Source organism: Ranitomeya variabilis, chromosome 5 (genome assembly GCF_051348905.1).
Source record: "Ranitomeya variabilis isolate aRanVar5 chromosome 5, aRanVar5.hap1, whole genome shotgun sequence".
In the NCBI taxonomy this organism is placed as follows: domain Eukaryota; kingdom Metazoa; phylum Chordata; class Amphibia; order Anura; family Dendrobatidae; genus Ranitomeya; species Ranitomeya variabilis.
The window spans coordinates 101,982,056-101,991,911 of NC_135236.1; the positions used below are offsets into that span (position 1 = coordinate 101,982,056).

Here is a 9,856-nt window from a genome sequence, read left to right on the forward strand (position 1 = left end):
ATTTTTTTTATTCTAATCTCTCCATCAGAACTGCTAAGAAATGGATCCCAGAAAAGCTCTACGGTACTATCTTCAGCACCACTAGCCCAGACATAGGCAGGGAAAGAACGTGTCCTCCGCACAGAGCTGAAAAAAGCCTGCACTCGTGGCAAAAAGCAGGTTTTGCTGCCTCTTGGGAATGCTGATAAAGTTTCTGGACCCCCAAAAACAAAATAAAAAAAAGAAATAAAAAAAGGGAATGATTTACGGTAACTTCCTTAAATTTTTGCACCAAAAACTGATACATGACGTGACGTGGTGCAGTTATCAAAAACGCAGCGGTTTTCCAAATTAGTCAGGAAAATATAGCCAATGTGTGTGCATGAGATATTTGAAATCTCATAAGGTTTACTCGTACTGGGCCCTCTTCTTTTTAACATATTTATTAATGACCTTGTAGGGGGCATTCAGAGTAGAATTTCAATATTTGCAGATGACACTAAACTCTGCAGGGTAACCAATACAGAGAAGGACAATTTTATATTACAGGATGATTTATGTAAACTAGAAGCTTGGGCTGATAAATGGCAAATGAGCTTTAATGGGGATAAATGTAAGGTCATGCACTTGGGTAGAAGTAATAAGATGTATAACTATGTGCTTAATTCTAAAACTCTGGGCAAAACCGTCAATGAAAAAGACCTGGGTTTATGGGTGGATGACAAACTCATATTCAGTGGCCAGTGTCAGGCAGCTGCTACAAAGGCAAATAAAATAATGAGATGCATTAAAAGAGGCATAGATGCTCATGAGGAGAACATAATTTTACCTCTATACAAGTCACTAGTGCGACCACACTTAGAATATTGTGCACAGTTCTGGTCTCCGGTGTATAAGAAAGACATAGCTGAACTGGAGCGGGTGCAGAGAAGAGCGACCAAGGTTATTAGAGGACTTGGGGGTCTGCAATACCAAGATAGGTTATTACACTTGGGGCTATTTAGTTTGGAAAAACGAAGGCTAAGGGGTGATCTTATGTTAATGTATAAATATATGAGGGGACAGTACAAAGACCTTTCTGATGATCTTTTTAATCATAGACCGGTGACAGGGACAAGGGGGCATCCTCTACGTCTGGAGGAAAGAAGGTTTAAGCATAATAACAGACGCGGATTCTTTACTGTAAGAGCAGTGAGACTATGGAACTCTCTGCCGTATGATGTTGTAATGAGTGAGTCATTACTTAAATTTAAGAGGGGACTGGATACCTTTCTGGAAAAGTATAATGTTACAGGGTATATACACTTGATTCCTTGATAATGCGTTGATCCAGGGAACTAGTCTGATTGCCGTATGTGGAGTCGGGAAGGATTTTTTTTCCCCATGGTGGAGTTACTCTTTGCCACATGGGTTTTTTTTGCCTTCCTCTGGATCAACATGTTAGGGCATGCTAGGTTAGGCTATGGGTTGAACTAGATGGACTTAAAGTCTTCCTTCAACCTCAATAACTATGTAACTATGTAAAACACAGCAAAAAACACGGTGCAAAAACGCAACATGTGAACATCGTTTTTAAGTGTGAAATACAAGGAAAACAATGAACTTTGTGTTAAAAGGCTACAGATTAGTCCCACTGAATGTCCATGGTTGATCAATCTGTGGAATTAGTGACACTGTGCTGAAATGGAAAACCAGACAAGTATGTCTAAGAGATGACACTGAGTGCTATCCGTCACATATAGCTTTGATGGGTTTGTTTCTTTACCTAATGTTTCTTTAGAACATTATTCCATATAGAAGGAAGGGGGTTGGGGACCTGCAAAACAAAGGCCAAAAAAAAAAAAAAAAACATAAAAAACAAAACACAAACTGCAATGCAACATTAATCAGAGACCGTACACGAACAGACATCCCTATGCTGTCCGTGATTCTCCTGGACTAGAAACAGGGCAAGTTTGATTTGTGACTAGAATCAAAAATGGACATTTTATCTGTAAAAAGCACAAATATTCATCACTCAGAAGTCTAATTGAGGCCTAAAGCATATTTGCCAGTAAACCACCTGGTGCATACAGTAAAAGCGCACTGCAGAAGTAATGTCACGACAGTTTAACCAGATATGCATATTGCAAGTTTTTTGGGTATCGACCCCATTCTCATCCAGGAAAGTGGGACGATTTTCTCACTTGTCATCCACATACAATCTGTTTTTTTACTAAGCAGCTTTTAGTATTTAACAGGACCCTTTACAGTTTCCTATGCTAGAGTTGTAATTTATCCATAAAAATCGAATGGCATACTGAAGGTCTGTATGACATACTGATGGTCCATATGACATGCAATTTTTTTGTTTTCTCGCACTGTACGGATTTTGCAGACAGTGATCAGAGGGAAAAAAAAACTTTTTCAATTTACAGTGAAAAAAAAACAAAACCCTGACAATGATGGTTTCAGATACCCAAGTAAATGTTGGATCATCATTGTGGTGGATTAACATCCAAGGTAATATTTTGGCTTGTGGTTCACCATCATCTGAGATGCCCAAACCTGTTTAATAGGAAGTCTGGTCTACCTTTAGTCTATATAGTACACAGAAACAGACATGAAGGCCGAAACCGACTGTATGTTGCAATCTAACACTCCGTAACCTCCTACCTGATCATTTCACTGCTGTCAGCCCTTTAAACAATCTTCCCATTACTGTGCTTGTGGAAAAGCTGCAACAATCTTACAAGTAGACCAACCGGAAGGGCCACTTTGCTCCCTTTGGTGCTATGAGCACAGTGTTCAGTATTGATTAGATACCTAGATATGAGCACACAGAAAGGCATGGCCAAAATACACACAGAGCTTCTATCTGCTCTAGGATGTGAAGCAGAAAAACAATACTATGGTTTTTGGTACAGAATATTCTTCAGCAAATACTCAACATGTTCAACCCAGAGTTTTGGCAGGAAAAATATTGCATTAAGGACACCTGTTTTGACATGTAATTTTTTTTACCATTCATTCAAATGAGTGAAAAAAGCTGAAAGAATTGGCATGATGCAGATTTGAAGAAGGGCTTTGATGGTTTATATCCATAAGGAAAAAATAAGCATCAGGAGCCTGAGATTTCACAGGTGTCCTTCACTTTTGCTGGTACTGTAAAATGTAGAGGTTTTTTTGCCCTTAATACCTGTAACCTGGTGCAGAAATGTATCCATCTCTTGGCATAAATACGCTGCGTCCAAAACGCCTCTATTACTGATCATGGGTACGTACCCTAAAGGATCTGGATGACTGAACCATGCGTTCAAAGCACAAAAGAAGGAGATTAAAAAAAAAAAAAATCAACGAGAAATCCAAGTAAAGCTACATTTCCATGATGAGCTTTTGATGTTGTAGATTTTTTGCACCTCTTACGTATATTGCTTGCATTTTTTTCATTGTGTTTTTATCATGTTTTTGAGGCAGCGGTTTTTGTCTCTTGTTGCTTTGTCATAAACAGAGCGGTTTTGTTCTTGATATTGTTATTTGGTGAGGATACAGTGATATGTGGATTACATTCGCTTTTTATGCAGTTCCACCGCATTTGCGCTTTTTTACCTGTGGATTTTACGCATCTAATGCAAGTCTATGGGAAGAAATCTGTACATAAAACTCAGCATACCTGCAAGAGAAATTAGCATGTTGCAGAAGTCCGTGTATGCCATGTAGTGATGATCGCAAGTGGTCGTTACTCGAGTTTGCGCAGAGTAAAGCGAGTGCTCGAGTAACATATTTAAGAACAAAACCTGCCGGGATTGCCCCTGTTTGTCAGGCAACCCCCGCATATTTTGTGGCTGTCTAACAGCGGCAAAACATGGGGCCGAGGGGACTTGAACATGTCACTCGAGCACCCATGTTACTTGGTGCATTCCCGAGCACCCTACGCAAACTCAACTAATGAGCAATTGCGCTCATCACTAATGCAGAGTAAAAAAAAAAATAAAAATTGGGCATGAGATCTCTATAAATCCCATCCACTTTGCTAGAACTGTAAGACGCTGTGTCTTTTGATGCAGTGAAAATACGCAGCGTCAAAAAGCCACACAAAACTCACTGTGCACTAAAGTTAATTAAAAAAAAAAAAAAAAGCAATAAGGCACAAGTAAGGTCACTATTAACCATTTTTATTCCTGAGAAAAGGGTAAAAGGGTGCAGAGGCAACGTTGAATTGGCTTAGATTTTTAAGTGGATTTTTCAGCAACCCAAAAACACCCATGTGACCATACACACCTTAAAGACACATTTTAGATCGTTTGTATTAACGCTCATTGCTGAAGCAAAATTCAGGATAAAAAATCATCACTCTCGGCAGCACATTGCTCCAAGTAAACTGGACATGTGCTGCCGATAACATGATTTTATGGGGCACTGGACAATCGTACTGACCACCATTCTGCACCATACAATTATCTCCCGCCCATCTGCAAACACCAGTAATTGATCAGAACATTTGGCTTATATACAGCAGATTTGCAGTTATTGAACAGCATGAATCGCGCAGTGGAAACAGCATAAAACCTGAGTAGTTTAAGACAGACTGGTTGCTCATGACAACATAATATAAAGAATGGTGGTTCTTAGGCAGCGAAACCCTAGCAACCACTCTGTCTCAACTGACGGCTGGATTGTCAGCTCCAAGGCTGTCCGTCGGCAAGCAGAAAATAGGAAGACTGATGGCAACCAAGACATGGTGTTCCTGATCATTAATCATAATTTTCTATATTGTATGAAAAGAACAACAAACAATGAAAGCATTCAGAACCATATATTATTTGCAAAAGGCCTTGGCTTTCCTGTATGTTGTGTATGTGCCATCTGCTCACCCATGAGGTGGATAGATAGGAAATGTGCCCAGCTCCTCACCGAAATAAGCAGTGAATTTTTAAGAAAGAGACCACCTATACGGAAGGACAAGATAAACAGCCCCTTCTACTGTGGTGACCGGCTCGCCTGGTCTGAATGTTAACACCTCCCATCGTAATAAGTGTGAATATGACACGTGCTCCATTATTGGGGGGGCTATTAATATGTAACCGTAAGATCCCCTTAACCAAAAATCACAGAAATTCCACCATGGCTTCAGAAAAAGAAACCTTCTGTGAAGCATTGTACTGGGGAGGAACACTCACAGAATAGCAAGTAGACGGCAATTATATGCTCGCTCAATTTATGCCAATCCTACACAATTGTACATATATTTGGCAATGGTCCCTTTGCATACATGGTTAAATGCGCTCCATTTTACCCTGCCTGCAGGACAGAGAGCGAGGCGTGATACAGCAACCTGTGTACAGACAGCAAAGGCCTTGTGCACACTGTCGCCTTATATAGGGCCATAATCGGGCAGCCATAGTGGTGTATGAGGCGTTACTAAACCTCCATTTACCTCACATTAAAAACACTTTTCAGCAGTGTTTTGGATAAGATTTTCATCCGTTTTCGGCTCGTGTGTCAGTTTCTACCATCAGAGATACATAGATAGAATCTCAAGGCTTGCAGTATCACCTCTACGCTGATGACACACAGATCTACCTCTCAGGACCCAATATCACCTCCTTACTAACCAAGATCCCACAATGTCTGTCCTCTATTTCATCCTTCTTCTCTGCTAGATTTCTAAAACTTAACATGGACAAAACAGAATTCATTATCTTTCCCCCATCTCACTTGACTCTCCCAACAAATCTCAGTAAATGGCTGCTCACTCTCCTCAGTCCCACAAGCTTGCTGCCTCGGTGTAATCCTTGACTCTGATCTCTCCTTCAGACCACATATCCAAGCCCTTTCCACCACCAGCCGACTTCAACTCAAAAACATCTCCCGGATCCCTACATTCCTCAACCTAGAATCTGCAAAAACTCTAGTGCATGCCCTCATCATCTCCCATCTTGACTACTGCAACCTCCTGCTGTGTGGCCTCCCCTCTAACACTCTCATGCCCCTCCAATCAATTTTAAACTTTGCTGCCCGACTAATCCACCTATCCCCCCGCCTCTCCTCTCTGCCAATCCCTTCACTGGCTCCCATTACCCAGAGACTCCGGTTCAAAACCCTAACCATGACATACAAAGCCATCCACAACCTGTGTCCTCCATACAACTGTGACCACATCTCCAGGTACCTACCAGCAAGCAACCTCTGATCCTCACAAGATCTCCTTCTCGACTCCCCTCTTATTTCCTCTTCCCACAATCGCATACAAGATTTCTCCCGCGCATCCCCCCTCCTCAGGGACTCTCTACCCCAACACATCAGATAGACTATCTATCACACAGAAGGCATCCATGTGCCACCATTTGTTTGTTGTTTTTTTTTCCCCACAGATCTTTGAGCGTCCATGACTCGGATCACAAAAAGAAGTGTCTTATTACTTTCGACCATAGGCTAAGGCCACGTTCACACTGAGTATTTGGTGAGTTTTTTTACCACAGTATAAGCCAAAACCAGGAGAGGAACAATCAGAGGAAAAGATTAAGGCTATGGTCACACTATCAGTATTTGATCAGTATTTTACTTCAATATTTGTAAGCCAAAACCAGGAGTAGGTGATAAATACAGAAGTGGCGACATGTTTCTATTATTCTCATGTACAGCACCATGGAATTAATGGTGCTATATAAATAAACAATAATAATAATAATAATAATAATATTATACTTTTCCTCTGATTGTTCCTATCTTGGTTTTGACTTACAAATACTGAGGTAAAAAAAACTCAAACACTCAAAGTGTGAACGTGGCCTTAGTGAACATGGCCGTTGTAAAAACTCATGCCAGTCAGTGTGTCTGGCTGTGTGTGTTCACAGGCACAGTGGATGGGTACAGTAGCGGTCTACCATTTATATTCATCGTTCTGGCGCATGTTGACATTTTTTTTTTTTCCCACCCAGACTGGAGATACGAGTAAAAACTAGGAGGAACACAGCTTAATAGGTCCGTGTGCACTCTAGCCTGCACTCAGTCCAAAAATATGTTTGTTTGTTTTTTAGGGTAGAATGCGGAGACATTTTTCTCTTGATGTTTTGTTCCACAAAGCTCCATATGGCGGCACACAAAGCTCCGCGTACAGCCATGTGCAAAAGGCCTAAAGACCAAGCTAGGTTTCCGCAGTTATCACTTTTTCTTTACACCAGATTTTATGAATCTCCCTTGTGACAGGTTTTACTGAGATTATAGCTCTATAAATCTCACTCTACACTGGTTGTCCATGTATGTATGTTATATGAAGCAATATATCACGGCCATGCGAGAGTCATGGAAGATCTGAAGGATCAGAGTCAGCCATTTTGTGGGCTAGAGCCATACTCATCAGTACACAGTGTGACTGATCTTTTATCATATGATCGAATATATATACCTGCCCCGTGTGACGATGACAAGCACTGTTATACAACATGTTTACCTCATGTTTAAACACAGGAATAAATAGAAACTCCTGACACGGCCATATTTATAGGCTACACTGACTGGAAATTGCTTCATGGAAAAAAATATTATCACGCCTCAGCGAGACCTCTGAATACATCAGGCCGCATGCGTCAAAGGGGTCCCTCAGAAAAAGAGCTCAATACAAAACACTGTCAATGATGGCAGACCACAGAAACTAAGTAAAAATGACAATGTGTGAATTCAGGACCGAACGGGCTGGGCCGGGTATGCCGAGAACAACCATATAACCACATCTATATTATAGATTATAGCAGACATTTCTTAAATCCATCTTATAAATGTGAAGGAGAATGTTTATTCGGCACGTGCATGCGTTTCTGCAAACCCCAACCATATACACATGAGACCGTTGCAGATATAGTTGCATCAAGTCTGCCACATTAAATGTGGTCAAATAGTGATTCCCCGCCTACAGCTATAGACCAGGCTATATGGGGTCACATTGTCAACCGCAAGGTTGCAAATACTTCAATTGGTTTGACTTTTTGCGCCATACTTGGTGCAGTACCAGGCGACTCCATTCACTCTTATTATGCTGCAATGTAGTAGTGTCATACAGCAATCTTAGTCCACGGGACCAGTGCCAGAACTAAAGTTGCCCAGTAGGTCTAGCAGTGATTATAGAGGCACTCCAGTATAAACCAGAGGCCATAGTAGTTTTCCAACATTGAGTCGTTAACGAATAGCCTATGCGAGTGCCGACGGCCAACAAATGAGATCGGTTGCCACAGATTATCACACTGAATCTTCATGTTCTGGTGATTCCATCAATACCAACATATGTTGCTGATCAGTACTTATGGCTGCTAATGCCCAGCACTATACATCTGCAGTATGTAGTTAGAGGGCATGTGGTTACAATGCCCCTATATAACTTACAGTCTATTAACACACAATATGGTTGAAAAGAAGCGCAAATAACCAAATCATAAGCAAAAAAAAAAAAAGTAACCAGATACTTGCAGAAAAGCAAAACAATTCTACATGATGATATCACTACTGGCAGTCAAAGATCAAGGATTTATAGTAGGAAGGAAAAAAAATTCAATGTGTTGAAGGTGACTACATTTATAAGTGTCCGGGGTTTCAGGGGAATGATGTATTACGTATTCCATAAAACGAGATATGTCAGCTGTTTTAAGTATGATACAAACTAGGGAGTAGTTCACAGAAATGTAAAGGCAATGAATAAGCACATATGCTAATAAACAAAATATATACAAATAGATGGCAGCTTATCAGTATAAATACAGAAAACCGGGATCAAATAATCCAGAAACTCGGTAGTGCCCATTTTTAGCTACAATCTGCAAAATAAAGTAGAATCAAAAGCATATGACAAAGGAGAGATAAAGTTTTAAAAGAAAATGTTTTTATAATATCCTATGACCATCAAGCTGGAGAGAGTTTCAATCCTTGAACGGCACAGTTGAACAAAAACATTAGCGGGACCCCCCTTTGGTAACTCATGACCACCAAACTACAGCTTTGCAAACTCTTACGTGTGACATCCTCTTCTGAACATTTTTTGTTTAAAGCTAATATTTTAATTTACAAAAAAAAAAAAGGGTCTTCAGACCGTCCAGTAATCCACTATGGTTGATAATTAGTATTGAACGGCAAGTGCTCGCTATTTGGGTTTGCATGAGGTGCTCAGGTATTTGCAGAGTATCGCAGGTGCTCGAGTCCACACCCCGCGTGTATTGTGGCTGTTATACAGCCAAAAAACACATGCAGGGATTGTCTGCCATATACGGGCATTCCCTGCATGTTTTTTGGGGGGCTGTCTAACAGCCACAATACACGCGGGGTGGGGACTCAAGCATATCACTCGAGCACCTGAAGGAATCTCGAGTAGAGGGTACTTGCGCTCAACACTATTGATAACACTTATCAAAGTAACTTATGGATCCTAGGGTGGTAGATGAGAAGTTGAATTTTTGACCAACTGATGGCACAATAGATATATAGAGGAGAATATTTAACCATATACAAAGCATGGTATCAAGGAGGAGATAAATATACAGTATATATACACATACTAAATTATTCTCCACAGTGTCTATTGGAGCATCTGCTGTTCAAGGTCTGAGCTTCTCTGCAACCGTCCCAGGGTACTTAAGGTACTATGAGAAGTATTGTCGACCACTGTGGATGCTGTTATGGAGAGCGATATAATATATAATGGGTGATAATATTTCCCAAAATAACAAGTATCCTGAGATGGTTGGACAGAAGCTCAGTTCTTGAACAGCGGATGGTCCAATCGATACAGCGGGGAGTATGTTAGTATAGGTGGATACACTACATACGCATATAAACAAATAGACTTTGTCATTTCGTATAATTCCTTTACGAGTGATAGCATCATCACCAATATGACAAATCAATTTCTTAC

The 9,856-nt window shown here is 40.6% G+C and overlaps 1 protein-coding gene across 18 annotated transcripts in view; it reads right to left on the reverse strand.

Annotated features, from left to right (window-relative positions):
• AAK1 (AP2 associated kinase 1) overlaps window positions 1-9,856 on the reverse strand; it is a 130,878-nt gene that overhangs the window by 120,174 nt on the left and 848 nt on the right. The window lies entirely within an intron of this gene.